The sequence below is a fragment of the Pelodiscus sinensis genome, chromosome 2, assembly GCF_049634645.1.
Source record: "Pelodiscus sinensis isolate JC-2024 chromosome 2, ASM4963464v1, whole genome shotgun sequence".
NCBI lineage: Eukaryota > Metazoa > Chordata > Testudines > Trionychidae > Pelodiscus > Pelodiscus sinensis.
Genome location: NC_134712.1, coordinates 254,140,762 through 254,153,904, shown reverse-complemented (window position 1 = coordinate 254,153,904; position 13,143 = coordinate 254,140,762).

Below are 13,143 nucleotides of genomic sequence, written 5' to 3'. Positions count from 1 at the left end.
GCCGCTGTTGATCTTCTAGGCTGTGTCTAGACTGGCAAGTTTTTCCGCAAAAGCAACTGCTTTTGCGGAAAAACTTGCCAGCTGTCTACACTGGCTGCTTGAATTTCCGCAAGAGCACTCACGATCTCATGTAAGATTGTCAGAGTTCTTGCGGAAATACTATGCTGCTCCCGTTCGGGCAAAAGCCCTCTTGCGTAAATGCTTTTGTGCAAGAGGGCCAGTGTAGACAACGCGGTATTGTTTTGCGCAAAAAAGCCCCGATCACGAAAATGGCGATTGAGGCTTTCTTGCGCAAAAGAGCGTCTAGATTGGCATGGATGATTTTCTGCAAAAAGTGCTTTAGCGGAAAAGCATCCTGCCAATCTAGACGCTTTTTTCCAAAAATGCTTTTAACGGAAAAACTTTTCCGTTAAAAGCATTTGCGGAAAATCATGCCAGTCTAGACGTAGCCCTAGGGTTTGAATTTGCGGGTCTAGGGAAGTCACGCTAATTCGAACCAAGAGGGGCGTGCTGGTTGATGCCGGTAGTCCTGCTTTCATGAGGAGTAAATGAAGTCGAAGGAAGAGTGTGTTCTTCCTTTGAATCCTGTAGTGTGAGCAACACCAAAAGTCAAGTTAAGGTACTTCGACTTCAGCTATGCAATTAACCTAGCTGAAGTTGTGTAGCTTAATTTGACTTTATCCCATAGTGTAGATGTTCCTTGAGTGACTCTGATTCTGTCCAGAGCAATGGGTCATAGCACCTCAAAACTGCTGCCTTCATGCATGTGACCTGGCACATGTATTCGGCATCCACGCTGGAGTCAAGGAGTAATGGTGCTGTCTCTCCCAGTGGATGGAGGTGAAATTGTGGCATGTCCAAGGAGTTTATGTGCTCTCGTGAAACCAGTCAGCTGAAACCAGCCAGCCTTCCTACAGCAGAAAAACCACAGACCTTGGCATTTGGCCCTACCTGAAAAAATCTGTGTGTGTGTGTGTGTCTGTGAAAATTGTGTGTGACAAGTGTGTGGGTGTGTGAGAAAAATGTATGTGTGTGTGAAAAGTGTGTGTAAAAAGTGTGTGAGTGTTTCTGTGAGACAAAAGTGTTTGTGTGTGTGAGAAAAATGTGTGTGTGTGTGAAGTGTGTGCGCATTTGAAAAGTGTTTGAGAAGCATGTGTATGTGTGAAAAGTGTGTGTATAAACTGTGTGTGAGAAAAGCGTGTGAGACACGTGTTTATGTGTGTGTGAAAAGTGTGTGCGCATTTGAAAAGTGTGTGAAAAGTATGTGAGAAGCATTTGTGTGTGTGTAAAAACTGTGTGTGTGTGTGTGTGTGTGTGTGTGTGTGTGTGCTCTCTTAGCTGATTAGGACTCTGTGGCCTTGAATGAAAGCAGATTGGCTCTCGTTCTGACCTCTTCCCTTATATATTTGCATTCTAGACATAGCTGTGTTTTCCAAAATAAACAGCTTTTCAGAGAGAATTATGGGCCAGCTTGCCGGTCAGGGAAGGCATGATGGCTTTGGTTTGCAGGCCTTTTCCCCGCGCCTGAGCATGTTCAGCAGGTTGTTCCTCCCCTGGCTGCCCGGCAGGTGGAATCTGCCGACGTTCGGTGAAAAACTAGGGCGAACGGTCTCTTTTGAGAGAAGTTGGGTTGTGCTGGGCGACACCCGCCATGCCTCTGCTCTTTCCTTATTCGGACGGGTGATTTGGTAGCAGCCTTTGACTACCTGAAGGGGGGTCCCAAAGAGGATGGAGAGAGGCTGTTCTCAGGGGTGGCAAATGGCAGAACAAGGAGCAATGGTCTCAAGTTGCAGTGGGGGAGGTCTAGGTTGGATATTAGGACAAACAATTTCCTTAGGAGGGTGGGGAAGCACTGGGATGGGTTCCCTAGGGACGGGGTGGAATCTCTATCCCTAGAGGTTTTGAAGTCCCGGCTTGAAAAAGCCCTGGCTGGGATGATTGAGTTGGGGTTGTTTTGGGCAGGGGGCTGGACTCGATGACTCCTGAGGTCTCTTCCTGCCCTAGGGTTCTATGATTCTATACCCGTCCCTGACTTAGACCTTTCCCTTCAATCTCAGCCTCTGTTGCTTCTCAATAGCTCACTGGAACCGGGTGCAAAACTCGGAAAGCAGATTTCTGCTCCTCAAAGAGACAAGAAAACCAAAGAGTAAGGACAGAATTTGCAGAAACTATTTGTTTGTTTGTTTGTTTGTTTGTTTGTTTGTTTGTTGTAAGTATTGACATTTCAGTAAAAAATCAAAGTCTGAAGTATTTCAACTAAAACCTGAAACAGTTCAGTTTGGAAATGCCCCCCGCTGTGCCTGATGGGATATGTAGTTCGGGTGCCTCATGGTCCCATTCCCCTCTACAGATTATGTTCTCTTATTGGACTACTTGCTCCATGGTGCACCTCAGTCTCCATTTCTGATGGGAGATGCCCGTGCCCCTGCCCTGGTGCACTATGGGAGATAAAATTCATCTGGTCCACCTAGCCCACAGGAACAACTGTCTCAGAAAGGCATCCCAACAGCAGTATCTATGGATTGGACTTGAATACATTCATGCTTCAATTTGGTCAGTTTCATAGACAAGTTGATTTTAAATGGATCAAAATTTAAAAAATAATTTTTTTTAAATTAATGGAGATTGCCTATCTCCTAGAACTGGAAGGGACCTTGAAAGGTCATTGAGTCCAGTCCCCTGCCTCACAGCAGGACCAGGTACCATCCCTGACAATCAGCATTGTGTGTTTACACCTGAAATTTCACGGGGTTGTAACTGGGGGAGGGAGGGCCCAGCCCTCAAGAGGATCATGGCGGCGTCAGAAAGCCGTTGTAAGGGGGTTGCAGGATTGCCACACTCATAACTGTGGAGCTTCCTGCAACTATTAGAACATAAGAACGGCCAGACCGGGTCAGACCAAAGGTCCAACTAGCCCAGAACCCTGTCTGCCGAGAGTGGCCATTGCCAAGTGCCCCAGAGGGAGGGAACAAAACGGAATCATCACGTGATCCCTCCCTGGTCACCCGTTCCCAGCTTCCTTCTCTACTTTTTCCACAGCAGGCATGGTTTTTTAGATCTCCATCATACCCTCCCCCAGTCGCCTCTTTTCCAAGCTGAAAAGTCCCAGTCTCGTTCATCTCTCTTCATACAGCAGTCGTTCCATCCCCCTCGTTATTTTCGGTACTCTTTCATAGAATCATAGAATCATAGGACTGGAAGGGACCTCAAGAGGTCATCGAGTCCAGCCCCCCGCCCTCAAGGCAGGACCAAGCTCCACCTACACCATCCCTGACAGATGTCTATCTAACCTGTTCTTAAATATCTCCAGAGAGGGAGATTCCACCACCTCCCTTGGCAATTTATTCCAATATTTGACCACCCTGACAGTTAAGAATTTTTTCCTAATGTCCAATCTAAACCTCCCTTGCTGCACTTTAAGCCCATTACTCCTCAGAAACCAAGAGGAACAAATTTTCTCCTTCCTCCTTGTGACACCCTTTTAGATATTTGAAAACCGCTATCATGTCCCCCCTTAATCTTCTTTTTTCCAAACTAAACAAGCCCAGTTCATGAAGCCTGGCTTCATAGGCCATGTTCTCTAGACCTTTAATCATTCTTGTCGCTCTTCTCTGTACCCTTTCCAATTTCTCCACATCTTTCTTGAAATGTGGCACCCAGAACTGGACACAGTACTCCAGCTTTTCTGACCCTTTATTCAGTTCCAGGCTGTCTTTTAGGTTCATGCAGCTGGGACCCTTCCAGGTGGGGGCTCCGACCTGCTAATTCCAGCTGGGCTGGGCAGGGGCAGGACTTCCTGTTTCCCTACATGGCGCTCCATCTCCGCCTCCAGGAACCTCCTCCGGAATCCAGCTCTGACGACAGTGCAGCCCCGGAGCTTCCCATAGCTGGGGGAAGTCCCCAGTGGGGGAGGCGGGCTGATCTCCCCAGGAGAGGGGCCATGCAGGGGAGGAAGAGGAAGTCCTGTCCTTGCCCAATCTGGGTGGGACTAACTGGTAGGAACTTGGTGCACTGCGGTTTCCTCAGCCCTGTGCCTATCCCTTCCCTCCAATAGCTAGATTTCACAGTCCCCGATGTGTTTTTCATGACTGTGAATTTGGTAGGGCCTTACCCCTACGGAAGCCGTTCTCATACTGTGGGTCAGGACCAATGCTCCCTCTAGCCCTTTCCATTTCCGGATTTTTTCCACCCATGTACAGGCTACGTTTTTCTATGTGCACCTGTAACCCACATGCCTAGTGTGGTTACCATGCAGTGACACTTAGATCACAGCAACAGTTAAGATCAAGAGACCTCTACAGCATGGCCTGGGAGCCAGCTGGCTTTTAGCTCAGAGGGCAGAGGCTCCTAGACTCCACTTCAGAAGTCCCAGGTTCAAATCCGCCTGGTGGCGGTTACACACCAAGGCACGTGTGATGTGCATCACCAGTAGGAACAAAAAACCAGCTGTGGGCCCTCTGCTAATCGCCTGGGCAGTGCTGGAATTTCTCCTGAGTGGTGGCACCAGCTCTGAGCTTGCTGGGACCCCATTTTAATGGGGCTGCCAGGCATGGCGTTGCAGGGGGGTAGGGTTGAAGCCAAAGGCTGAGCCCCACCGACTTAGGCTGAAGAGGAGTCCCAGGGCTTCAGCCATGAGTGGTGAGTCTCAGGCTACAGACCTTCTACTTCAGGCTGAAGGCTTTGGGAATCAACTTTGTAATTCCAGACACACACACATACACACACCTGGTTGGGGCAGCGGGGCTCAGGCTTGTTGGGGTTGTGTTGTGGGTTGTCAGAAGGGGCTTGCCATACGATGAAGGTAGCGAGCCCCTGCCATAGGGCTTTGTGACGGCATCTCTGAATCTAGAGATTTGGAAAACAACGAGCGGTCATGTGGCACCTTATAGACTAAGAAATATATTATATCATGGGGCTTTCATCAGTGAAACCCACTTCCTCAGTGGAAATTAGAGAATCCAGGGTATCTATAACAGCAAAAGTAGTTTCCTGTCAACCCTAGGACCAGTGCTAATGAGGCTAATTAAATCAGGCTGGATGTGACCCATTCATAGATTTTGATGTGTAAATGTGAATATCAAAGGCAAGGAAAATTGCCTTTGCAGTGCCTTAACCAGTTCATATTTTTATTTAAGCCCAAGTTGATAGTATCGCATTTGTAAATGAATTCCAGTTCAGCAGACTCTCCCTGTAATCAGGTGATAACATTTCTTTCTAGAAGGATGGCTACTTTTCAAACCATTATTGAATGTCCAGGGAGGTTAAAATAGTCTCCTATAGGTTTACCATTCCTGCTGCCTGATTTATCTCCATTTTGTTCTGGAGGTTTTTGACAAAGCAATCCGTTTTCTGCAGAAAGTGGACACTTTTTTGGGGGGAGAAGGGGAGGGGCGGCGAATGAGAGCTAAACTCCAACATAAGAACATAAGAATGGCCATACTGGATCAGACCAAAAATCCATCCATCCCAGTGTCCTGTCTGCCGACAGTGGCCAATGCCAGGTGTCCCAGAGGGAGTGAACCGAACAGGTAATGATCAAGCGATCCCTCTCCTGCCATCCATCTCCACCCTCTAACAGAGGCTAGGGACACCATACCTTACCCATATGGGCTAATAGCCATTGATGGACATAACCTCCATGAATTTATCTAGTTCTCTTTTAAACCCTAGCAAGGAGTTCCAAAGGTTGACTATGCACTGTGTGAAGAAAAACTTCCTTTTATTTGTTTCTGATGTTTTATTATGGAAACTTTTGGACTCACCCTACTTCATACAGTTTGTCCGGGACTCTCTGGTCCAGCAACATCCATGGTTCAGAAGGATCATGGATGTTGTGGGACTAGAGAGCCATGGCAGTACAGTGGTTGGTAGTTCAGAGTGGAGCCAGCAGGTGGGGCTAGCAGGCCAGGGGAGCCCACCCGGGGTGGAGAAGAGAAGCCAGTGGGGAGGACGACACTCATGGGACAGCAGAGCCCTCAGCTCACAGGGCTGCTGGGAGCTGTAGTGGGATGGTGGGAATGCCGCGAGGTCAGGCAGGGCTGCCATGAGGTCGGCAGGGCTGCCTCACCTTCGGAGTCTGGTGAGAGAAGTCCAGCTTCCCCCCACCCCAGACCTCCTCTGGTCCGGAAAACTCCCTAGACCAGAACCAGTCAGGTCCTGAAAGTGCCGCACCAGGGAGGTCCAACCTGTATATATTTGTGCCATCCCTAGCACAATGGGACTGTGCCTGTGACTCGTGCCGCTAGGTGCTACTGTTACACAAGTAGCGGACCACAGTAGGAAAAAGACTGAGAGAATAAAAGCGCCGGAGAAGTACAGGCCACAAGAGGAAGCACTGCAGAAGTGCTCTGAAACCCAACCTTGAGAAGCAACAAAAGCTTGGTTATCTCCTGGGTGCCTCCTAGCCTGTCACAGTACTAACTGTTCAGCTAAGCCAAACGTTTTCCCCTCCCCCCCTCACGAGAGCCCAATTTATCCTGCGGGGGAATCTCTCTGTGACTCCTTTCATGTAGACGCGCAAGGCCAGCAAGCCCTGGGTGGCTCTGCTTTGATGCCTCGCTGAGCGGAGATAAGGTTTTGCTGCTGACAGGCCGGAGGGAGATGAATGGGGCTCTAATGAAGGTAAGTACTCCATTAGGAATGCTGACCTTTGGGACGCGAACTGAGATTTTCAAAGGCTCTATTGTTGCTGGGCTGAGGGTAGCCGTTTGTCCCTGTGAAGTGTGGAGCTATCAGTCCTTTGCCAGCTGGCCGGAGAAGGCTTGCTGAAGAGAGAGATACAACCCAGTTGCTGAGACGCATGCAGCAAGCCGGCAGGTCCTTAGAAGATGTTCAGCAGCACCATGGGGGTTTCCTACACCAGTCCAGAGGTTATTGCTTCCACGCAGAAGCCTTGTGGGGATGTGATTTCGTGATTTTGACTGGAACATTCCCAATGGAATACATCACCCTGGCCTTCCCCAGATGTTATTGCAAAGGTGGGGGGACCTTGGGCCTAGTTCACCTGTACGATCCTCTGTGTTTACACTGGTGCAAGTTTCTGGGCGTCACTGCGTTTACACCCACATGCAGGTAGAGTAACACTGTGGTATATCAGACTCCTGAGTTTTAATGACAGAATCACATTATAGAATCAAATAATACTAGAACTGGAAGGGACCTCGAGAGGTCATCAAGTCCAGTCCCCTGCCCTCATGGCAGGACCAAGCACCGTCTAGATTATTCCTGACAGGTGTCTGTCTAAGCTGCTCTTCAATATCTCCAGGGATGGGGATTCCACAACCCCCCTAGGCAATTTATTCCAGTGTTTGACCACCCTGACACCTTTCCTCATGTCCAACCTAAACCTCCCTTGCTGCAGTTTAAGGGTGAGTCTAGACTACTGAGTTTTGTCGACAAAAGTGGACTTTTGTCGACAACACTATACCTGCATCTACACTACCGCTGAGTTCTGTCGACATAACGTCGACAGAACTCAGCAGTTTTGTCGACGCTGGTAAACCTCATTTTACGAGGCATAACGCCTTCTGTCAACAGAGTTCTGTCGACAGAAGGTGTTATTGCATCTAGGGTTGCGTCTAGACTACAGGGTTTTGTCGACAAAGCAGCTTGCTTTGTCGACAGAACTGAATGTGTCTAGACGCTCTATGTCGACAGAAGTTTTGTCAACAGTATCTGTCGACAAAACTTCCGTCGACAAAACCCTGTCGTCTAGACGTACCCTAAGTCCATTGCTTCTTGTCCTACCTCAGAGCCAAGGAGAACAATTTGTCTCCCTCCTCTTTGTGACACCCTTTTAGATACTTGAAAACAGCTATCACGTCTCCTCTCAGTCTGCTCTTTTCTAATCTAAACAAGCCCAATTCTTTCAGCCTTCCCTCATCGCTCATGTTCTCTAGACTTTGAATCATTCTTGTTGCTCTTCTCTGGACCTTCTCCAATTTCTCCACATCTTTCTTGAAATGTGGAGCCCAGAACTGGACCTAATACTCCAACCGAGGCCTAAATTGGCTCTGTTTCTCTGCCTAGAGCTCAGACCTTGTCTGCATTAGAGACATTAACCAGCTTAGCCCTCATGGGCGGCAGGTGAGCCTAGGACTGAGGAAGGCAACCCTAGCCCTTTCTCTTCCACCTGAGGCCCCACCCCCTGCAGCAGCCACGCCCCCCACTGCAGGGGCAGATCTCCAGTCCTCTGTATGAGCCTCCCTGGAGTATGGGGAGGGCAGATGACACAAGGACCCAGAGTTCCCAGCCCTGGAGCACCAGGAGGGTGGCAGCATGTGGTCCCAACCTCAACATGACTGAAGCCCGGGCGATGTGTGGGTGGAAACTGCCTCTTACACCCCCCCCACCCATGCCAGCCACCATGTGATTTCCCCCTAGCATGGCTGAAGCACCACTCGGGTCCATGTGACACCGTGCTCCCGATGATATATGTGAGTATAAGCTCTACATGGAGTAGACTTTTCATCGCCTAAACCTCACATCAGTCTGTACCATCCTGGTGTGCATAGAGTTTGGGGGTGTCATGCTTCTCTTACTCTCTGCCCATAGAAGAGGTTATAAACTAAGAGGATCATATTAGCTTGGTGCATAGGGGAGGTGGAATTCTTTCTGGTGAGTGGATACAAGCCTTCACATGGGACCGGACCCTCCCGAGAGTAGAACAGCATAGTTCCACCGATGTCAGTGAAGTTATGCAGATTTACACCCGCTCAGGTTTTGGTCCATAGCATTTGGCTAACGACTGAACAGGCGAAATGGTGGCTTTAACGGTAATCCATGCGAGATTTACCTATGATTTCCATGGGTTCAGGGTTTCATGTGCTGTCTTTCCACGGAGGTGACCGATGTGAACCAACGTGAACCAGTAAACGGCCTGCCACAAATCAAGGTTTCAAACCTGAGACGACTGAGTGAATTGTCTGTTCATTCAACAGGCCTAGTCTGAGACGTTCAAGCGAGACCGGGGGCTGAAGGGGTTAGGTTTCTTGTTTCTCTGCTCTCAGCAGGCTCGTCAGATTGAAATCACCCATCAAACGGTGACACAAGTCGAAGGGACGAAAACTGCCCACTTCTTGTATAAACGTCCTCCATGCTGGTTTTGTGCATGTGTAAATTTATGACGGATGATTCAGAATCTGAGGTGGTGTTTATTTTCCTTTTCCTACGCTACTCCATGCTGCCTCTGTTCCAGGAAACATGACATAGCTGTTATTGCTCGAAACGCGTTTGCTGCCAGTGGTTTACGTTCACAACCGAAGGCTGAAGGAATTCCTGGCACGCCTCCTTTACGGAGAGATTGCTGTCTTGCGATGTGCCTGGGCTTGTGTGGTCTAACCGTGAACATTTCATTAAAAGCTAAGGGGTGGGCAATGAAGAATGGGAGTTCCTGACTAGGCACGGGAGGAACACGTGTTTTGTCTCAGCAGCAGAGTCGTTGACTCGAGTCCCACGACTTGAACTCGAGTCCGACTTAAGTCGCCGAGGTAACGCGACTTGACAATCGACTCAGGTTCATTGTTTGCGACTTGAGACTCGACTTGAGACTTGCTAATTTTGTTCAATCGACTTGGTGAAAAAATTGTCCAAAAATGTCGCTATTGATGGGTTGTACAAAAGTGACTTGACATTTTTTAAATTAAGACTTGAGACTCAACTTGAGACTTGAACTGTAGTGACTTGAGACTCAACTTGGACTTGACAATGATGACTTGAAGACAACACTGCTCAGCAGCTCCCAGACTGTGGGTCACAACCCATGCTGTCGGAAGACGGAGGCACAGCAATCCCTAGTGTGAGGAAGGCTCCATCTTGAGCCGCACAGCAGGACCGCATTTGTAATGTGTGTGTGAGGTGATGACCATGGAGGATTCCATTTCTCTCTACAGAATGGCACTTGCCGCATAGTGAGACTGCCATGCCCCGTAAGTATAAGGTCCTGTGCAGAGGGTGCCATTTTGGAGGCTGTCTGGGGTTCTGGAAGAAAATAATAATTTAAAATGGAATTGTGCTGGACAAAGTTTGGGAACCTCTGTTTAATCTTCCCTCTCGCTCTGAGGATCCCCCAAGACTTCATCATGGCAGAGAGCAGTAGAGGTTGAACCTCTTTAGTCCGGCACCCTCGGGACCTAGCCGATTCCAAACCAGAGAATTTGCCAAACCGCAGAAGGTTAATATTGTGTAGCAGCATTACCAACACTTCCACTGCTTGCTGGACTGTTAGAAGGCATTTAGGGGTACAGCATTTAGGGGTACATTAGAGCTAAATAACAACACAGAACACCAAGAGCCAGGACTGATGGCTGGAAACAAACTTTATGGGACCACAGGAAACTTGGCCACACTCATGAAAAGTGAACTAAAATCATACCGGACCACGGATGTTTTCGGAAAAGAGAGTTCTGGACTAGAAAGGTTCAAGCTGTACTCTGTTAGCTTCAGAAGCATTTATAACCATGGGCCAGGCTCCTCACTGTGGTAACACTCTTTTGAAGTCCATGAAATCTGTTCCTAGTTGGTGTAAATCAGTGCAGTTGTACTGAAGTCATTTGGGTCAAAACTGTAGCTGGTGTAAACTGGCCTAGCTCCAAGTAAGTCAATGAGCCCAAGGCCTAGCTGGTGTAAATCGGTACCATGCCACAGAAGTCAATGCTGCTATAAATCAGCTTCTGATTGTTTGCAGAATGTTGCGACTTCAACTTAATGTAACTTCCATTTTTAATTTTTTTTAAACTGGACATTTTATCGAAAACAGGATCAAAGCATCCAAAATACGATCAAATGGTTAATGAGTCTAAAGGATGGGCTGGTTTTGAGTAAACATTTGTAGCTTTTGGATGAAATTGTCAAAGACGTCAGAATTCTTTTTGTGAAAAAGGGGGAAGAAATTGCACACGGCCTTGACAATGGTTTTGCAAGAACGGCCACATTTCCATTAAAAAACCTTTTTGTTCACAAAGCTTCAGCCAGCTTGCCAGGGGGGTATGTGGGCAGTGGGACAGAGTGAAACAGCGATCTGGTAAAAACGAGGATGGTGTGGAGGAACAGCTGAATAAAAGTTGCATTCGGCAGGAGGAGGGGAGGAGTAACAGAATTGCTGGGCCTCTTGGCAAAGTGTGAAGGGAAAGCACCCCATTCCTGGATGGGGCGGGGCCTCAGGTGGAAGGGGTGGGGCCTCAGATGAAAGAGGCGGAGCCTCAAATGGAAGGGACGGGGGCTTGTATGGACTAGGCAAGGCCGGGGGCCAGCCTCCCCAGCCAGCTTTCAGAGCTGTCCAGAGTAAACCGTGCAGGGCTCCAGTAGCGATGAGTGCCCAAGGTTCCAGAACTTCATGCCTCTTGTGTATTGCTAGGCCCAGGGGCGGTTGCCTCCTTTCTCCCGCTTCCTCCCCCATTGGTAGGTCTGATTGCACCATCCTACTGCCTTTTCCCTAGCCGGAGCAGTGAGCAATGAATTGCTTCCTCTCTTGGGCTGAGTAAAGCGGCTGTAAAAAAGCAGACTTGCTGCGAATAAAAACTTCTTGGATCCCCTCGTAGGCAAAAGGGGAAAACTGAGGGTGCTTTTTCCAACACACCTCCAGTTATAATTTGCACATTAAAGACTCTAGCTCCTCCAATAGGTGCAAATGGAAAACGGAGGATGTGTCCTACTTCCTGTCAGGTTGAATTTGCATATGTCCCAATGCCGTTTCCTAAAGTGCTCAAAGTTGTTTTAGTTTGAATGTCTTTATCCTCTTGTCTTTGGAACTGTGTGGAAATGTTTTGTGCAATTGTCTTTGTGAGGAAGGGATGGATTTAGGAAGGTTATTGTGTGGGGAAAGTAGGTCACCCTGATGTGATAGTCAGTGAGATTAAATTGGGTAGTGGGGCCCAAAGTGGGCTGAAAATCTTTCTTGGAGAGTCTCATTTGGATGTTAGGGTTCATCTAGACTACACCTTTTTCTGCTTTTTTTTTCCAGAAGAGGCTTTTCCGAAATTTTGCCCTGCTACCATGGGCCAAATTTTGGGAAAAAAACCCTATTTTGGAAGATCCCTTCTTCCTCGTGGAATGAAGAAGATGGAGCTTCCGAAAGAGCATGTCTGCATTTCTGCAAAAAAAAGCGGATGAGCAAACGTGTTCCCTGGATGCGGCGGAATTTTTTGGGGAATACCTCTGGTATCCCAACCCTCCCCTGCCTCCCCCCCCACCCCCTATGGTCTAGATGTACCCTTAGGGATTTGTTATTGTTTTATGTTTGTATAACCAATGAGCCAGGGGCTGTCTTTTTGTTTTGTCATGGGCTTCCTGCAGGCCGCCATGTCAAAGCTTGGCTTTGGGGGGTGGAGGAGCTACAGCCTGCTCTCACTCTGGGCTGCTTGTGGGAGGGCAGAGGAGAGAGGCTCACAGGCTACCCACTTTGCCTCAGTTCCCAGTGAAAAGGGGGAAAAAACACTCAGCAACCAGGGATAAGCACCCCTGCCCTCTGATATGTCACCCCTGCTCCCCCCCACCCCGCATTCACCCTGTCCTCTGCACTCTCCTCATACAATCTTGACTCCTGCACCCCCCAGCCCTAACTCCTGCACCCCCCACAACCCAACCCCCTGCCCTGAGCCCCCTCCTCACATCCCCTGCCCCGAGCACCCAAACCTTGACTCCAGCACCCCCCTCACACTCCTGAAACCTGTGTCCTGAGCTCCCCACATTCCACCCCACACTTAAATTTCTAACAGGTTCAGCTGTATGGCCAAACACCCCTCCCCACCCTTAGCCCCCCAAATGGGGATGGGGGTGGTAGGACAATATGTGTAAAAAATTAAAGTTACTTTCATCCCTGAGCACAGTAAATCCATGATGTAGGATTGGGACCTGAGGTGTTATGATAATGCTAATAATAATAATAAAAGTAAGAGTAGGTTAATGTCTGAGCATTCTGTCATCAAACAGCTTACTCAGCATTATAGTTGGTGATAGTAGCTGAGAATCCCAAGTTCACTTATTTGGATCACTAGACCACACTCCATTCACCACAGAGAGACTGATGTGATAAACAGGAACACTTCGTTACCATTTTCTTTTAATGAGAGCCTGTATATATATCAGAGGGACGGTAGTTAGTAATAATAAAAAATTATTTCTCACCATGGCTCTCCCGTGCCTGAA